The sequence below is a fragment of the Harmonia axyridis genome, chromosome 1 (assembly GCF_914767665.1).
Source record: "Harmonia axyridis chromosome 1, icHarAxyr1.1, whole genome shotgun sequence".
NCBI lineage: Eukaryota > Metazoa > Arthropoda > Insecta > Coleoptera > Coccinellidae > Harmonia > Harmonia axyridis.
In genome coordinates this window covers 69,482,557-69,502,109 of record NC_059501.1, presented here as the reverse complement: position 1 = coordinate 69,502,109, position 19,553 = coordinate 69,482,557, and the positions used below count along the sequence as shown (strand labels likewise).

The following is a 19,553-nucleotide window of genomic DNA, read 5'->3' as shown; positions in this document are numbered from 1 at the left end:
CCCTCGAACCTCGTTTTCAGTTAGACGAAGCAGCATATGCCCATACGTCAACAGTCAGCCAGAAGAACGACCACATTGACCTTATTCCAAGTATCGTTCGGCGGCCGAGATGCAAGACCTACCTACCACCGTCAGAAAATTCCTCCGACGTAACATCACCGTGCATTCTTCTTCCTTCCTCTTTAAACAAATCGTCCATGCCATACACACAACACACACACACGGCCGGACGATTTCATTCAAAATAGACGAAATCTTTGTCGATCATCTACAGTTATTTCTGCGAGAGGACCCCACGTCTATCGGCAGGATTGGTGGACCAGTCACAGCGACCGACTCTTCACCAGCGACCGCCACCAGAACGGGCCTTCCAGTTCACCAAGACCAGCCGTTGAGCGCGTCCGTTGTTCTGTCCGTTTTCGGCGAGGTCCGAGAGAGCCAAGTCCGTGTCGTGATTATTTTTTTTTTACTCTGTCATAAGTACTCGGTATGTGTCCACCCGGCGGTGAGTCAAGGTAGTAGATCCGACCCTGTGTTTTTTTTTTGATTTTGTATTTCTGTGCAGTTTGGCGGTTTTTTTTTCTGTGGCGTGTTTGACATGTGTTACGTTCTGTTAGTCGGATCGGTCAGAGGCTGATGACATTCGGCGGAGACGGATCGCCGAAAGGTAAGCATTACACAGCTGTTTTTGGGAGGTACACGGGGTCGTGCGAATTGACGGAGGTTGTGGAAATTTGCGGTTTTTGATGAGGTTTTCATTGGTGTTTTTATATTTGGACTGCGGCTTAAGGGGTCATGCTTTTCGTGAACGTTAGGTGTTGGTTGTAGGGAAAAGCTCAGATTCACTAGGGAAGAAGAATTGTCTTTTCTGTGAACGATTAAATTTTTTCTCAATTCTATGCGCTACAGATCTATTCAGCTTTAGAATTCGATTTATGTAGTTCCGAAGCTGAGAACTGAAATAATTCAAATCAATGATGAGTTGACTATGTTTATCAATCATTCAGCACCATTTCATTTTTACGTTCAGTCATTGAAAACTTTGAAATATAATGTCAAACGTTCTTTCGATCGATCTTCTCACAGTTATACAAAACCTGCTATTTCAGTTAAGAGGACTCAATTGATTCTTGAGTTGTTTACACGATGGAAGTTTATCTTGGATATGAATTTACTTCCACTGTAGTTATAAGTATCAACCAAAGAAAAAAACAAACTTTTTCTATGTTCGTCTTTTTTGTGAACGATTCAATTTTTTCTCTTTGATTTGTGCTACAGATATTTACGGCTTCAGCATCGGATTAAAGTAGTTCTGAGAAACTCTTGCTCAGTGTCCTTAAATCATTTAAATCAAGTGATGATTCAGGTGATTGACATAATATGTATTTCATTGATCCGGAATTATAGTAATTTTCAAATGAGTCTCTTTCACAGTGATATAGAATAATCTTCTATTTCAGTTAAACTCTATTGCATCTTGAGGTGTCTCGATCCAAGTTCATCTTGGATATGAAATTGATAGTTTCTTCCATTATATTATACTAAGTATTAATCAAAGAAGACAGAAACCTCTCCTCTATTTGTGTTTTGTGAACGATTGAATTTGATCTGATATGCTACAGATTGGACTCATTAAGTTCTGAAAAAAAACTCGCTCAAAGTTATAAATTCATTCAAACCAAGTGACGATTCAGGTGATTGACATAATATGTATATAATTCCTCCGTTATCATGGTAATTTTCGATTGAGCCAATGAAAACTATGGAATATAATGGAAAATGTTCGTTCGACTTGTTCACAGCACCTATTATAGAATAATTTTTAATTCTGTAGAAGCTGTTATTGCAGTTGAGAGATTTCATCTAAATCTATTCATTCTTGATGTGTTTACATTACGGAAGTAGTTCATCTTGGATATCAAAATATTGGTATTGATATAAGAATTCATATTTAAAAGCAGAACTGATCTGAAAATCATTTACCGATTAATATTTGCTAGTTGGATCCTGTAACTCCTAAATCAAAATATTCTTTTGTAACTTCCTTTATTTAAGTTGTACGCATTATTATTGTGATATATATTTCAAAATTGTATCTCCCTGAAGAAGTCATAGTATGATGTAATCGGGATTCATTATTTTAAAAATTACTTCGAATGAAATAATCTCTGAAATGATTTTCCAAAAAGCGAAAACATGCAGAAAATATTTAAATTCATAAGTCTAGTGATTACGGCTAAATTATTTCGTGAATAGCTCGAATTAATGCTAAAAAGTTTTTTGTTGTTATGTATTTAATTGAAATTTGAAATTGTCTAATTGAAATCTACATAAGAACCATATTTTGAATAATATGTCGCTTCGTTAGTTATATTTCAACGGTGATTTTCTTGGTCACGCATCCCATAAAATGATTCACAGAAGCTGTCTAAGCAGATATTGTTAATATTAGTTTCCTTCATTCAACCTCTTTTGAAATATTCATATGAAAATTCCATCAAACTTGAAATTTCAAAGGAACGTTTGACGCAATGTTTGTTTTTCATGAACTATTAACAAGAAATATGGGAAGAACTAAGACACGCAAATTGAAAATACAATGAAGGAAAAACACAAACAATACCACAAATAGGAAAATAATTCTTATCATTCGTTGAGCATCTTTTATTCAACTTTTGAATAATATTGTCTCTATGAATGTTAGCTCGAGCGTTAGCTTCAGTGTGCTTTGACTAATTTAAAGAGTTAATAAGAGAAAAAACATACACATTTCCACGTTATAAAGAAAAATAGAAAAATAGCAATCTCATTATTTAAAAATATTTTACATCATAAATTACATTTTTTCCAAAGATTCATTATTGAAAATAATAAATAAATACATATATAGATCTATTTTCAAGCTATCCTCTCAATATAATTCATGGCAATTCCCGTTTTGAGTTGTTTAAATATGAAATATTAACAGTCTACTCTTTGGCACTGATTGAAAATATTTTCTTTTCCATCCAGAGCTTTTTTAGGAAATTTAATTCCAAAAAATTCGGTCGAAACATAAGAATATTGTATTGCCCGCCTTAGCTTGAAATGAATTTAAATATTGACGAAGTATAACGTGAAATTCGTAGTGTTCATTTGAAGAGAATTAGATGAATATTCGATTGAGAGGAAATATCATTTTCTCACATCATATCTACTAATCCGAGTAGAGATACAAATGATTGAAATCCGGTTTGTTGAGCTCTCCGGAGCTCGCACTTTGGCTTCGAAGATATAGTCTGACAACGGAAATATTTTATATGTTTCCCGGAAATCGATTACTATTGATAGATCGCCAACTATCGATCAAAATAATGAACAGGATCCGTTTGTTACCACGTTGCAGCAGAGATCTTAATTCATTCAGTCATATACATAAATTTCTTAGGTATACATCTAATTTAACATACTGAAACTGCTGAATACGATGGATTTCTATTCTTTAACGTGTTTTCGATTTGCAAATTTACAAATTTGAAATCTTGATTTTAGAGAAATAATTAGCTTCTGCACACTTTTTCGTGTGCCTAAAGAAATTAGCTCGAAACGTATGTGATGACTATTCATACAATTCGACAAAATCAAAACAACGCAAGTTTGTAAAAGTTGAATATCCATCAGTGCTTTAGACATGTGTATAAAAATTCAAGCTCTTGAGCACTTTTTCATTCATGCGTCCGTGGAGTGCCTATTTCAAATCCTAGTTAGATTTGTGGTTACGGTATTATTCGGTATTTTGTTTCGATATTCTACCTAAATTTTCTTCAGTTCTAGTGTGACAAGCAAATTGTTATTTTATATCAACAAGATAAATCCCCGATCAGTTGTCACTGAAATATCAAATATTCATTTTTCTAATATTCTCCTTGAATTTTCTATGAATCTGATCACCATGAACTGTAGCACAAAGCTTGAATTTATTATTCACAAATACACGGAAAATCTCAACTCGATGGTATTAATAACCATGGAAATATGGGTATTTCTTTTCCAATATATTTTTTACGATCCTGATGATGTCATAAGATTTTATATCTACTTATCTATCTCAACTCCGTCGATTATTCGGTTATTCTTCTTATATTTTCTCTGATTATGGTGACCATGAAATTTTGTTTATGTCTTCGAAAAGTTATTCCTAATCTCTAAATGTTTTACCTCCGAAGAATTCATAGTTTTAATTAAACTGAAATTAAATAAAATTTTAAACAAATAGTATGTACGGAACCCTTACTTAGATAATGCCAAATAACAAACTCAACCAGCGGATTCGAGATTCGAACCTACCCTGGCAATTTCAAATTTTTAGATCCCTAGGATCGAGAGTTATCGTGATTATGAATTGAATTTTAAGACAGATTTGTTGTCAGTCAACCAAACCTTATCGTTTGAGACTATTCCCGGCTCAAAGTTGAAAAATTACAGACAACATGAGATGATAGAGCGATCTGGGACCGTAATCTCGACAAGTGATCTTTCAAAACGTTGTATATACGCACATTCAATGTTCAGAGCACTGAAAGAACGTATACGTTTTGAAAGATCACTTGTCGAGAATACGGTCCCTGTTCGGATAAAGACTGCTTAGAAATGAATATCCTAGGTAAAGTTTATAAATTATTTTTTTAAATGTCGATATTCTTCAATATGTACGTACTCTAAATTGTATCCCAAATCAGTATGACTCATTTCATTTATTTTTTTTTAATGAATTAATTGTAAATCTGAATCTTGAAAATTTTAAGGAGAAACATAACTATTATTTTTATTGTCATGTTGAGTATAATTCAGATTCTTTAAAATGAAAGAATTTATTAACCATTTCGGAAAGTTGGTATATGAGTATTCATTTCTTGAGATCATCGTCAATCTTCAAAACCTTAAGCTCGATCAATTATGAAAGAAATTTGAAAAAGTCTAACAAACTATGAAGGTATCATAAAATCATGATATTTGAAACCAACATTAAATGGAATGTCAATACCCGTATACTCGAGGATTGAATAAATAATGACTGACTTTTATCTAGGTCTTGAATGTGGGAGATTCCAACAGCCGGTAAAGAGAGAAACGCGATCCACTTAAATTTCTAATAAAATATTGGAATCGCTGAAAACCATTAGAAGTGACTATTTGAATTCAGAACACTTATTATAAATACCTACGTATGTTATCAATTAGCGTTTTATAGGTATTAATGTCAGAAATTATAGTGAAAAGAACGATAACTCTATTAGAAGTTTGGAAGGAAAATTAACAATAGGTATTTATGTTTGTGCTATTATTATCTCAAAACAAATATACTTAAACAATGCTAGAAGCCAATTCAAGAAGAATAAGGTAACGTTATGAATTTTGTAATGGTAATTGGTGTGATTGAAAAATGGTTCCATTGAGGAGAAAAATGATAATCCAAAATGTTGCTGGACACAACTGTTTCTGTATCACCAATGAACGCTAAATGTTATATAACAGATAAATTATAAATAAAAATATGATAACACTCACTTTGCATTAAACGATTAAAATTGTATATTCTGAAACAAGTTGCAGAATGGGCTCCTATCCAACACGAATGCGAAATTCGAAAACGAGCGACGAAGGAGCGAGTTTTCGAACGCAAGAGTGTTGGAATTGCCTTCTGCAACGAGTATTAGACGATATTTCAGTCAAGTTCTGTGAAATATTGTCGAAATTCAATGAAAAATTCAGATCATATATCCTTGTGACTTTTTATATTTTATCTTGGCAGTTGGTGTGACTGTTACGAAAATTGACAGATTACGGAATTTGAATATGAATCGTACGTTTCGAATTTTAAAATTATTCACAACTACGTATTAAATTCGTGAATTATATCTGACGAAATCGATTTAACACCACCAGAATTAAGAGAAATTGCGAATAATATCGCAGATCATTTCACTTTAAACAAATTAAATTATATTGACAATTATTGACGTTTGTTAAAATTTGATAGGACTGGAAGTCAGTAGAGACTACCACAATACGAAAAATATAACTGAAAACGATGCTGTAATGAGTTCATTACAGCACTGTTTTTGAAACTGTAATGAACTCATTGCGATACTGAAATAGAGAAAATATCATAATTGATAGTGGCAGGTATGAAATGAAAACACTTTTTATATTACTTCAGCATGATAAATTGGAAATGGGATCGTTTCTACCATATTCTGCACTCCTCTGAGGGCTCAATATTCCTATTAGAGAATTGAATCCAAAAATGATTCCTATAACAATTCTAAATATAAAAAAATTGACAACTTTGTGTCCATTCCCTTCACAATGATATATCTTTATGATAGGTTTGGTTTATTTTTGTTTTGGAATATAAGTCCAATTCTAAAAATGACAAAATTAATAACCAACCAAAAGAAAATTCAAAATAACTAAAATTGTACGAATTGAGTAAACGGTTAACAAATTGAATAACTGAATTAACATAAAGACGTTTCGGAAATTTTGTATTTATTAATACAAGAAAGATATCTATGACTACCTGATATAATTGTTTCTGTGAATCTTTACTAGAGAAACAGTTACGTGTAGTTAGTTTGAAGTTCCTCAATTGCAATTTTTGTGGAGTAGATATACTAGTGGTGAGTCGGTAAATTCATTTTTTTTTAACTGTAAGGCACTGATAAGGGATAATTGTATTCATGAATACAAAAATTTAAAAACGTTGATCTGCCTTTATGTTGATTTAGTTATTCAATTTGTTAACTGTTTACTCAATTTGAACAATTTCAGTTATTTTGAATTTTTTTTTGGTTGGTTATTAATTTTGTTATTTTTAGAATTGGAATTATATTTCAATACAAAAATGAACCAAATATTCCATGAAGATATACAATGGTGGAGGGAATGGACACAAAGTTGTCAATTTTGTGATATTTATATTGAATTACCTTGATCAAGTAGACTCAATAAACTTTTATAAAACAAATCTGTTGAGTTCATGAGTTTAAGCGTCAATAAATCGGAAAAAGTACTATGAATGGGATTATGCGTCATTTGAGATATTTATGCATAATTAGACATCCTAGATAGTTTTTTATGTTAAATTTGTCTGTATTCTTTCCTGTTGTTTCTAACTGAATTACATTCTCCCTCAGTACTTTGAATCTCCACACGTTTTATTTGGTTTTGTTGTTTGATCGCCTACCCTTCCTACCATAGCGACGGCCATGGTTACGTGAGTACCAACATAATAATGATGAAATATAACTACAAAATCTGTGTGAAACAAAATATCCCAGCACTATTTTGTTCTACAAGGTATGGCAGAATGAACGAATTTGCCACAGATTAGAAGGAAAAAACATTCCCAATCTTTTTTCATTCCATTCATTTCATGTTAATCACGCCATCAGAACCATAGAAAATTCAAGCAGAACATAAAAAAACTTCTAATATTTCTGTGACAACAGATACAGCCGATCCAAAATTTTGCACGTAGACGACTAGAACCTAACACTAAGTCGATGTTTTCCTCGAATGCTTCCATCTATCCGAAAGATTCGCCCATATTTTCGCACGTTCGCCGTTCATAATTGACCTCCGCGATTCGAATGCGAGTGATCAGGATGATTAACCATCATCTCTCTGGTTGACCGGCTCGCGACGTCGGACGGACGTATCCTGGGTACGTCTTGAAGAAGACTCGACTATGTCGGGCGGGTCCAGACCAGGAAGAATGTCATAAGAAAATGGTCGGCAAGATGCGTGGCCCTGTAATTTCTACGGTTGCGTGAAATGCGCCTCGGGCGGGGCAGCCGCATTCCCGTAGCCGCCACTGCTCGAGGAGACGACGGCTGGTTCCGTGAATTCGAGAAAAACGCTGCCTACGACGACGGCGACCACGCCGGTGTTTCGGAGTTTTTACTACGCCGACAGGATATTTTTGAGTTTTTTCAATCTGTTATTATTGTTATTGTTTTGAGGAGGGGCGTACGCCACTGTCTCTGGTTGACAGATACAGGTTAGACAAACATATACATATAGTCGCGTAGATGTCACCTGAAGAATCATTCTTACCTTATGACATATACCTCGTTTTCGAAGCATAAGATTTTAACGCCATTACTAAAAATGGAACGATACACGATTCGACAAAACTAAAGCACTTTTGTGCCGTCGTGAAGCAACCACTAGTCCGTCCAGTAATAGTGAAACTGGTGGAAAAATTTGAGCTGTAGGAACAAGTGAGTGTTGTGGCTTGAGTTATTTTTCGAAGACGTGATCATGATTGACTACCGAAATCTTTAAATTTAATACCTTTTTTCTTCAGAGCCATTGTTATTGAGAGTTATTGTTTTGAGGAGGTTCGAACGCCACTGTCTTTGGTTACCAGATACAGGGTAGACAAACATATATACTCGTGTAGATGTAACCGGGAGAATAATTTTTGCCTCATGACATATACCCTGTTTTCGAAGCATACCTAAGCGAGATACAGAATGTTCCACGTCATTTTTGAGCAGTTTTTTGTTGGGTGCGGTCAGTTATGGATAACCTTTGAAGTTACGATTTTTGGTAATATCAGAATATTTTTTGAATGCTTAATTCAGAAAAGGTGAACTCCCAATAAAATATTGCTCAGAATTTACGTTCAACACCCTGTATCTCGATTATGCTTCGAAAATGGGGTATTATTCATAAGACAAAAATAATTCTCCAGGTGTCATCTACGCGACTAGACAGAGTGTTTCCAAATTAGACGTGAACCTTGAGAGACGTGTTAGTATGGCTCATTTGCTGACGTTTGAGCCATATTTAGTGATAACCTAAAATCAACAGTTAACGAGATATTTGAGTTCTTGTGATTTTTAAAAAATATCTCACCTTCCTTCTTTTTTCGTCAATTTTTTCTACGTTGACCAAATTTGATTATAATTTTGGATTATTTTCGTGGCCAGCGAGAAGTCCGGACCTAACTCCGTTAGCATAGACGAAACAGCAAGAAGATTCGAAGTAAATTTCAGGCGGAAAGTAACAATTGAAGAAATAAGAAAGAGGGTACTTGCTTGAATAAGAAATGGTGGTGGTCATTTCAAACATAATTATAAGTACATTTTGAATTTCATTGCAATAAAAAAATATTTAATTCATTACTTTTCTTTTTTTTGCTTCTTACTTCTTTCGAATCAAAATCTGCTGAAACAAAAATAGTGCCTGCATTCTAACGAAAACTTTTTTTAAGAAATCAAGCAAGAATTTGGCAAGCTTTTAAATTAATGTCATACATAAATTGTGAAATTCGAAAGTAACAAGCAAATTTATATTGGAAATTTACTATTCTTTTCTTCATATACCAAATTTCAAATCATACTCATTCTTATTCAACATCTAATACAGGGGCGGATTCAGGCGATGTCTGAGGGGGGGGCCATAGAAAGTCACGGCTGATATCGATTAGCAAAATAGCGGAATTTTTTGTTGGTGCGTATCAAGACACGTGTTTTTTTATAGAAAGATGTATTTTAGTAAATCATATCATATTCAGTTTCCAAAATATTTGTAGTACAAAAACAAGTTTGAACAATTTCATGAATATATGTAGATGTATTTCATGAGAAAACTCGGGCACAAGAAAGTATGAGGTATAGAAAAAAATCATTATTTTTGCATAAAAATCAAGATTTTATTACCACAGTTAGAATGATCCGTTTCCTTTCGAATATGCGCCGTTTTGTTCTATAACTTGTTGCTTTTTTGAAGGTTTGTGTATGCCTCCCTCATAGAAGCCCTAGTCGATATTGGCGAAAAATTGAGACAGTCGAATTTCACAAGCCTCTGTTAAAACGAATTTTTCACCAGCAAAATTGTTCGCCATGGACAGCAAGATATGATAATCCCTTGGTGCCAGGTCCGGATTATAAGGTGGATGCATAAGAACTTCTGGCGAGTCACTATTGAAGTGTGTGGTCTTACGTTGTCCCCAAGGAACACAATTCCTCTCCTGGTGGTTGCTTCTGGGCAATTGCTTCCTTCAGAAGGTCTAAATGTTGACAGTACAGATCCGAGTCAATATTTGTGCCTTAGGGGAGCAGCTTATGTAGATAATTCCCTGCCAATCCCACCAAATACACAGCAAAACCTTCCTGACCGTTTCCGACAGCTCACCGCTTTTTTACTAGGACCGTTTTCACTTGACGTTGTCGTAAGTCATTCACATTTCATCACCAGCCACCAACCGTTTCCACAATGGGGTTATTTTATTGCGTTTCAGCAGCGATTCGCAAATGGAAATTCGGTCCAAGAGGTTTTTTGCAGTAACTCGTGTGGTACCCATACATCTAGCTTCTTCTTGAGACCAGCCTTTTGCAAATGGTTCAAAAAGGTTTTTTACGCAATCTTCAACTCTTGAGCAATGGAAACAGGACTCGAAAATGTCCTTGATTTTGTCGATATTTTAGACAATTGGTCTCCAGCATCAAGCATCTTTGACATAAAAATTACCGGAACGGAATCGACGAAAACAAAATTGCGCGTAATTGGCTATTACAGTATCAAGAACATAAACACTATTTAAATTTTCAGCCGCTTGGCTCGCATTTTCGCCTTTATCGAAGAAAAACTCAAATATAACGTATTTTTTCTTTGTTATTTTGTCCATCTTCAACGCGCGCTGAGTAAACTTATCACAAAACTGTCGCAAAAGATTATGTAGTACAAAATCTCATCTTTCTAACGCCATGTTGTGGAACCCGATCGGACTTATTAAACGCGTAATACAGATAACTAAAGCTATCTATTGGAAAAAAAAAATTTAAAACTTAATGAGTGCATATTTTTCGGGAATTCAGGATACACTTTTATAGTTATAAGGTCCGCGAGGGGGGGGCCATGGCCCCCATGGCCCCCCCCCTGGATCCGCCCCTGATCTAATATAGCATAATTTTGCATTTTTCATACATAGCATATCCTTCTCTAATAAAAATAAAACAAAATTCAAATCAAACTTAGTCAACGTAGACAAAATTGACGAAAAATGAATTTATGTGAAAAATTTTTGAAAAAACACAAGAACTCAAATCTCCGGAACTGTTGATTTTCGGTTATTAATAAATATGGCTCAATCGACAGCAAATGAGTTACTCTAATACCTCCTTCAAGATTCACGTCTGATTTGGAAACACCTCGGGAAGCACCCTGTATATGTTTGTCCAGTTTATGATGAAACACACTAAATATAGAGCTAAAGTAGCTCATTTATTTCCTGGCAACTACTCACATTATATTTACTGCAGTTATTAATCCTGTAATTACTGTTCGAGTTGAGAAAGACTTACCACTTTTATTGACCATCGCTTTTAACTTATTTATCTTATTATAGGTTGACAAAACCCTATTGATTCAGTAAAGACACCGGAAAAAAGTACCAGATTTTGTAAGAAAATACTTCACCGTTTCGAACAGAAGGTTCATCTTTCATCTATTGAAAAATGCCAATTGTTGACCATCATTATGTGCATGCCTTCAGGCATATTTAAAAGCATCAATAAAACTTGTTAGATGTTTTCCCGCTCAAGCATCACAATGCCAGGTCCAACAACCCAATTTTCATTCGCTAGACTTGACAATTCAAATTACTTAGAAGGACAGTATCTTCAACAGTTTTACTCGTATTCAAGACGTAAGCTTTTTTTCTTAATTTCATTTATTGTTACTGCTTGTATACCTAATTGTGTTTATACAGCCGTGATTAATTTTCCAGCAATTTATGAGCAAAACATAAACATAACCTCAATGTTTGCAGCTCTGTAATTATCCCTGACACAAAGGTCGAAAAAACATAGGTAGTATAATATTGCAGAGAAATTCAGTCGAGAACAAGAAAAACGATAAACTGCACAAAACTGAATAAAACTTTGAAGCTTGTATCTTCGATATTGTTTTTTGATTATAAGTGTAGATCTTGGACTTCGGGAGAGAGGCAAATGGTGTCCAATAAAAAAAATGAATTTCTCTTATTCCTTTTCTCGTAGCTTCAATATTTTCAATAATATCACTCATGTGGTCAAAACTACACTTTTTTTTGTTTATCCAATAATGTGATGTTAAATGACTGTATTCAATTTCAGAAGAAAAAAGAATCAATGTAACAACTGAAGTTATTGGTCAGCATTATTTTTTATTCGTTGACTAAGTGTCATTAACATATAGTAAAATTCAGAAAACCAATTCATAAATAAAAGAACAAGAATTATTTTCTTCAAGACATGAACACAAAATGCGAAAGATTTGAAGCCTTGTCTGTTGAATAGTTATTTCTTCATGTGGGCTAATAGAGGAAGATGAGAATGTTCATTTCTACAATTTATGTGAACATATTTTGAGACAGCTTGAAAGCTTGCCAAGACTAAATTCGTATCATCCGAGGTAGAGTACCTATTGAAAAATGAAATATCAATGACTGCTCTTCCAATAAGAAAAAAGATTCTAAGGCATCATTCTTGATTCAATAACAGAAATTGCTGCAAGAAATTCTTAAATCCATTAGTACTAATCCAGTTCGAATTTAGGAATTAATATGGATTCAAAGAAATAAAAAAACAATGATCAGCTGAAGTTGAAGTACCCAAATTTATAAATCCCTTTTGATTAGTATACTTTCTGATCATTGTCTGCACAGTCAGACTAAACGCTGAAACGGATCTAGGAATCAGTAGAAACAGCTTGCAGGCATAAGATAGAAATAGTAGTAGTAATAAATGGAATGAAGGCGAGAACTGTTTTTAAGGTTGCAAAACAGATGTCGTATTCCACTTTGTACATTGTTTTTGAGGAGTGAAGCGAGAACGCCTACTAGTCTACATATTGGCTACAGCAGAATGAGATTGCATCTGCTTAAATGAAAATGGGTTGAGACATAACTCTTTGTTGGTATTTGTATCGCTAGATGATAACAATGATGAAAATTCAAAGTGTAGACTTGTTGTTGGTTGAGTAAATGATTTTCTTGAATCATCTAACACTGCACACATAATTTGAAATGAGGTACTAAAATATGTCTTCAAGATAGAACTTTTACACCTGTAAGGATACTCATCAAAACAGATCTAGATTCTGGTGATTGTGTCCAGGTGTGGCTCTAGGCTTTTCGGCGCCCAAGTGCGAAAAATATTGTCTTCTGTGGAGCTGAAGCTTCCCTGTGGAGCCCCCTGAGGCCCGATACCCGGGTGGGGTGCACCTCACCCCCTGCACTCTATCTAGAACCACCCTGATATTTTTCATTAGTTTCAACCTTGTTGATTTGACTAAAATCAGATTCTGAATACTAAAACTTTCTTCTTCAAAGCAACAACTTCTTCGACCCCAAAAGTTAATAATCAAAAATATTGATGAAAAGAATCAATAGTGCAGAATAAAAATAGTTTTCTGTTTACCTCAATACTGATTGAGATATATATAAGAAACCGCAAGCACGCGTTTTGCGGTTTTAGCGATTTCAAGATGGTTCAGTGAAGATTTGAGGTTAAGTGAGCATGTCTCGGTAGATATTCATTTCAAGAGATAGGGATGCTTGATACTGTTTTTTAAAATCTCATGTTCTACATGGAGGATTGGAAATATATATATATATATATATATATATATATATATATATATATATATTATATATATATATATACTACGATATAAGACTTATTCACACACCTGATAATATATATATATATATATATATATATATATATATATATATATATATATATATATATATATATATATATATTATCAGGTGTGTGAATAAGTCTTTCCCGTTTTTTGTAAGAGATGGCGCCACCAATACTGTGCGAGTATTTAATGGTTACATATGTCATAATCAAAGCTTATTCATCTGTCAACAATTCCACACTAACACATTAGTTGAAATTTTTTCGCATCATAAATTTTTGAAATCGTGAAAATGTCGAAATTTGAGCCGAGTCGACGTCATTTGCGGGAAGTTTCACTTCCCTAATGGTTCAATTTGAAGAAATCTGCTGCCGAGGCGCATCGGTTGCTTCAGGAAGCTTATGGAAAAGGTTGTGTCGATGATTCAAGTGTTCGCGGATTGTTTCGACGCTTCAAAAGTGGCGATTTCGACGTGGAAGACAAGGAGCGTTCCGGGCGGCCGCAAATCTTTGAAGATCAAGAATTGGCGACTTTGCTTGATGAAGATTCGTGTCAAACGCAAGAAGGACTTGCTGAAGCATTGGGAGTTGACCGAACAACCATTTCCAAGCGTTTGAAAGCCATGGGAATGATCCAAAAGCAAGGAAATTGGGTGCCGTACGAACTGAAGCTGAGAGACGTCGAACGGCGTTTTTTCACTTGCGAACAGCTGCTTCAGCGACATAAAAGAAAGGGTTTTCTGCATCGTATCGTGACTGGCGATGAAAAGTGGATCCGTTACGATAATCAGAAGCGAAGAAAATCATGTGGACTACCCGGCCATGCATCATCATCGACGGCCAAGCCAAATATTCATGACGCCAAGCTCATGCTCTGTATATGGTGGGACCAGCTAGGTGTGGTTTACTATGAGCTTCTGAAACCGAATGAAAGGATCACAGGCGAGGTCTATCGACGACAATTGATGCGTTTGAGCCGCGCACTGCGAGAAAAACGGCCACAATACTCCGACAGGCACGACAAAGTTATTTTGCAACATGAAAATGCTCGCCCACATGTTGCACAGCCGGTGAAAACATACTTAGAAACGCTCAAATGGAAAGTCCTACCCCACCCGCTGTATAGTCCAGACATTGCTCCGTCTGATTACCATCTCTTCAGATCGATGACGCATGGCCTGGCTGACCAGCACTTCCATTCCTACGAGGAAGCCAAAAAATGGGTGGATGACTGGATAGAGGCCAAACCGGTTGAATTTTTCCGCAACGGGATTCGTATGTTGCCAGAAAGATGCGGAAAAGTTGTAGCTAGCGATGGCCAATAATTTCAATAATTCATTTGTAACCATTTTTTCACAATAAAGGCTCAAAATTTGAAAAAAACGGGAAAGACTTATTCACACACCTTATATATATATATATATATATATATATATATATATATATATATATATATATATATATATTATGATTACCCCTGTTTTGAACGTATTGTGTGGGTGTGATTAATTGTTTGTATTAATTCCATGCAAAATGAAAACAACTTGTGCCAGCGTTGGATGTTGTAAATGTTTGATCATTTATCATGACTTTAAGATAGTAGAAGAATAAAGAGAAGGTGTTATTCACATCAAGTTCATTTTGTATTCAAGTCTGTTGAACACCCAATATATGACAGTATCATTGGTGCAGAAGGTTCTTCATTGGAATATCGAATATCTCTACAAATAGTCTATTTCTCGCAATTGTGCTGCAGAGTAGTGCAATGCTGAAATTTATCTCGATACATATAATGCAGACACCACCAAAAGACTTTTTGCTTTTGAGTTCATATTGATGACATTATATTAACAGCTCTATTTTGTTCAACGTGTATTTTTTCATATTTGATTTTGTATATGGTGCAATAGAATAATCGATAGTCAACGTTTTGCAGCCTGCAAGGCAAGTGACGACATCTTGCTGAAACCCTCTTTCCTCAAGAACAATAGCTTTCAACAGAGTCAAAAGAATCAGTAGCATTAATCATTCACTCTTACCTCATTACCGATTAATATTAGAAGGAAAACTAACCACTGACTTCCCCAAATCATAATGAACACCAAAGAGTGGCAATCATCATTGCCTTCTCATTAATTATTTTGTACTCACTGAGCCAGTTTTGTCTGCTAACAGATTTAATTTCAATGAATAACAATTGAAATAGAATCTGTTTTCGTTAACTCCATGAAATTGATGTTTTTCATTAACTCAATGAACTTGATGTTTTTCATTCAACTGCGATAAAAATCTTCAGACGATTCTAGATTCAGAATGTTGAGTAATGTCTCATAATAACAAAAATGGAGCTGTTCGTAATACATTCTGTAAATAATTTTTGCGCCTTGTAACCACTGAAAGCTAAAAGCTACTAGAGAAATGACCTCTCTGAAAGGTTGTTGAAGATAAGCTGCCATTAATAGAGGCTTAAGTTTGCTCAGTGAATATCCTCAAACCACCTCAAAGTCTCCCCGCCTAATAGGTGTCGGTTTTGTTCTCATTTCTACCTCCGTTATTATATCTTAAGAACTCGATAAGGCTCAATAAGAGCAGATGTAAACACGTAGCCGTTCCTTTATGGTTGTACTTCCCAGATGATATCGTCTTGTAATCACGAGTAAGATGTAACCTCTTTACCTCTAGGTTCGAAATTACGAAACCATGTCATACTCCTAGCGGCCAGCAGTGCAATTACAACGTCGGCCACAGCTTGTAACAATGTTCTTCGGAAAAACGTCAAACTAATAAAATAACAAAGACAATTGCGTGGTTAGAGGGGATTTGCCTGGGGTACGTATTGAGCACAGGGTATATGGCCTGCACGACACCACGAAAGTTATGCATGTATCCGTTCAAATAACTCATGTGCTCTTTGATTGGGCTCGTGAACGCCTTTGGTTCTTCATAGGCGTAGGGATCGGTGCTGAACAGCTATGATTTGCACAGATTGAAAACGTTGGATTGCCTTAACTAAGCCATATGAATAAGAAACGCTTTCAATTAATATTGAGATTGCGAAGAAGGTTATGGTTTCGTCGATAGGTACATTATTTGTTCACAAAAATGTATGACTTCAGAATGACATGATTGGTTCAGAATGCTCTTCTTCCATATAATCATAAATTTACAAAGTACAAAGATTTGATTTCGTTGTTGATGAATTACCATCTGAACCCTCTGGACAGCAATAAAGAATTGTTTTCGAATAGAGGAGACATATACGGGTGTTTGGTAAAGATATGTCAAAAAATCAGGGAGTGATTACTTGATCGAGACAAATATCTATTCTTCCCATTAATTTTTTAGAATTCTACTCTCTACAGCCCAGGTATTTGATTTTACGTTTTAAAGGTTTGAAGGATCGCGTTTTCATGGGGATTATTGAAACACTGATGGACGATAGACGAGAATTTTATTATGGTACAGCACTTGGAAACATCGTTAAACTCGTCATCACCTCGTAACTTACTCCTCTGAACTCCCCTCTTCCTACTTTCATACCTGAGTTACAAACAAAATCATGTTGTACACCATGAATTTCTTCCTCCTTTTCTTATTCTCTAAGTTGTATGCCTGCGCAATGGTATCTTGGTACCTGCACACTAATTATGGTAAGGGAAAGATATTCCCTATTGTATCTTTTTTAGAACCTTATGAATGAGAAAATTGTATGCAGAAGTACCACGAAAGACCATTGTTACACTAATGCAGGTATATTTATATTAAGTATTGTGACGATGAATTCGGCTAGACACAGATATTATGTCTCATTGCTTTTTGTCTCCACAAAAGTTTGCAATTCAGAAAGGGTGACGAATCAAAAAAGTCAATGTTCTTTATCAATAGTGATGATGTGTAGAATTCTGAGATCATCCGGTTGAAAATGAAAAAAAATGAAATGTCAGTATATTTGGGAAGGAGGACAATTCGAAAAAATTATGGTTACAATAGTCCTCAATTTTAATCAAGCAATCACCTCCTGAACTTTCACATATCTTTACAGAATACTTTGTATGAAACACTTCACTAGCAATTAGCACAACCAACAATAACAGTAAAGTATGAATACTAAATTATTATTTTGCGAGGCATTCTCGAGCTGATTTCGAAGGAGGATTCCAGTGTTTCATCTCCAAGATCACCGATGGAATCATCAGTGATCTCTGCCAAATACATCTTCTAACTCCATAGTGTGTTAAGTTGTAAATGTGACTTAGATTCACGGTTTCCGATCTTGGCGCTTTTTGTAAGTTTACGGTTATGTTTTGACTGTCAGAAAAGCCCTTCAGCTGATCGTTAGGTAGATGGCGATATTGCGTCTTGGTTCAGTAGGTTTTGAATCCGAAAGATCCAGATAGTGGAATTCCAAATTCACTTTTAGAAGCTTATAGGTATACAGTTGTGATATTTCGTTAATGATTTTCCTGCACTGATTATTGATCATCTTGGAATTCCTAAGTCAGTTTTATAATATAAGAGCATATGGACAGTTGTGAAATTTCATAATTGATTTTCTTGAACTAATTAGTTAACCGTCTTCTATAAACGAACAAACTTAATCTTCTTTATACAAAGGTTTTCTCCTAGGTACCTATATTGAGACATCCTGATTTTTTTTTTATTTTGAACTTAAAAAATGGAGCTTCATACGAAAAGGATTTTGTTCAGAATATTCCATGATATGCTATGAGGAAAGTAATCTATTCAACGTAGCATACCTAGATTAAAAACATTGAAAATCTTATCTTCAATATGTTTCGACTGGCTAGTCGCTTCTACAGTTACATCTCATCTCTTGCAATTTCATGGAAAATTATATTTCCTGTATTCAGATATTCGAAATGTTTTCTTTCCTAGACCTCTATGAGATTTATTTGAAGCTTAAAGCTTGTAGGAGTTGGGGTGACCGGTTGAGTTCTGAATTCTGATTAGGCTTCGTTACTTTTAATTTCATCCTACAGCGAAAGGTTGGATGGTACTCCACCAAAGGAAAATTTCTCTTTAGAAGCTTAAAAGTATGGTGGTCTTAGATACTGGACCAACCTCCTCCTTCTAAGTCCTTGTGGGTGGTTACTGTCTAAACAATATTAGCATGCTTTCTTCATTTGCTGCGATCCGCTTCCAGATGATGGGTTTTATGTATCATTTTCCCATCAAGGTCTTCATCTGGTATATTCATCTTATTGGAGATCTTTCTCTTTGTCTTTGGCCTTTGACTTTCCCATCGACTACCATCAATTGCAGAGTCCTTATTCTTCTATCGATGTGACAAAAGTAATTAAAGTAATAGCCTATTCCAATATTACCAAAAAAACGAAAAGATGGGACCAATATAAAATAGGTGTCTTCTTAAATTTCGATATTTATTTACTTCTTAAACTGTACTATAAATTGGAACTAAATCATTCAAACGATAAAAAAAAACTAAAAAAAGAGGGTATTCTGGGTATTTCTATCAAATGAAGATTCGGCCCTTGTTACTCCTGGAATTTCGTCCTAGTTAACTGCACCTCCGATGTTCCACCAGTTTTATGGACAATAAATATAGTGCTCAATGTTATTTAGTAATGACTAACTTTCATTGCCATTCTAAATCAACCGTTTTATGTTCGAAACATCATCTTAGAACCGCCATCAATCAAGTTCCATAAACTGAAGTTTATGACTATAAATCTGTACGATACATCCACCAACCTGTCGGCTTTTGTACGCCTCTGTCAGCTGATTAGTCCGATATTGCCTTCAAGTTCTCACTTAACTTCATTTACCGACATTTTTTTTCCTGCCGGCAAATTGTTTAGTCAGCTTATATGTTGAATAGCTATCGAACAA

At 34.9% G+C, this 19,553-nt stretch overlaps 1 protein-coding gene across 1 annotated transcript in view; it reads left to right on the top strand.

Annotated features, from left to right (window-relative positions):
* The first annotated feature begins 226 nt into the window (after positions 1-226).
* Positions 227-19,553, top strand: part of LOC123688878 — a 129,972-nt gene continuing 110,645 nt past the window's right edge. Inside the window, exon 1 of the mRNA XM_045627605.1 lies at positions 227-667. The gene's annotated coding sequence lies outside the window, so the exon portion shown is untranslated. The remainder of the gene's footprint in view (positions 668-19,553) is intronic.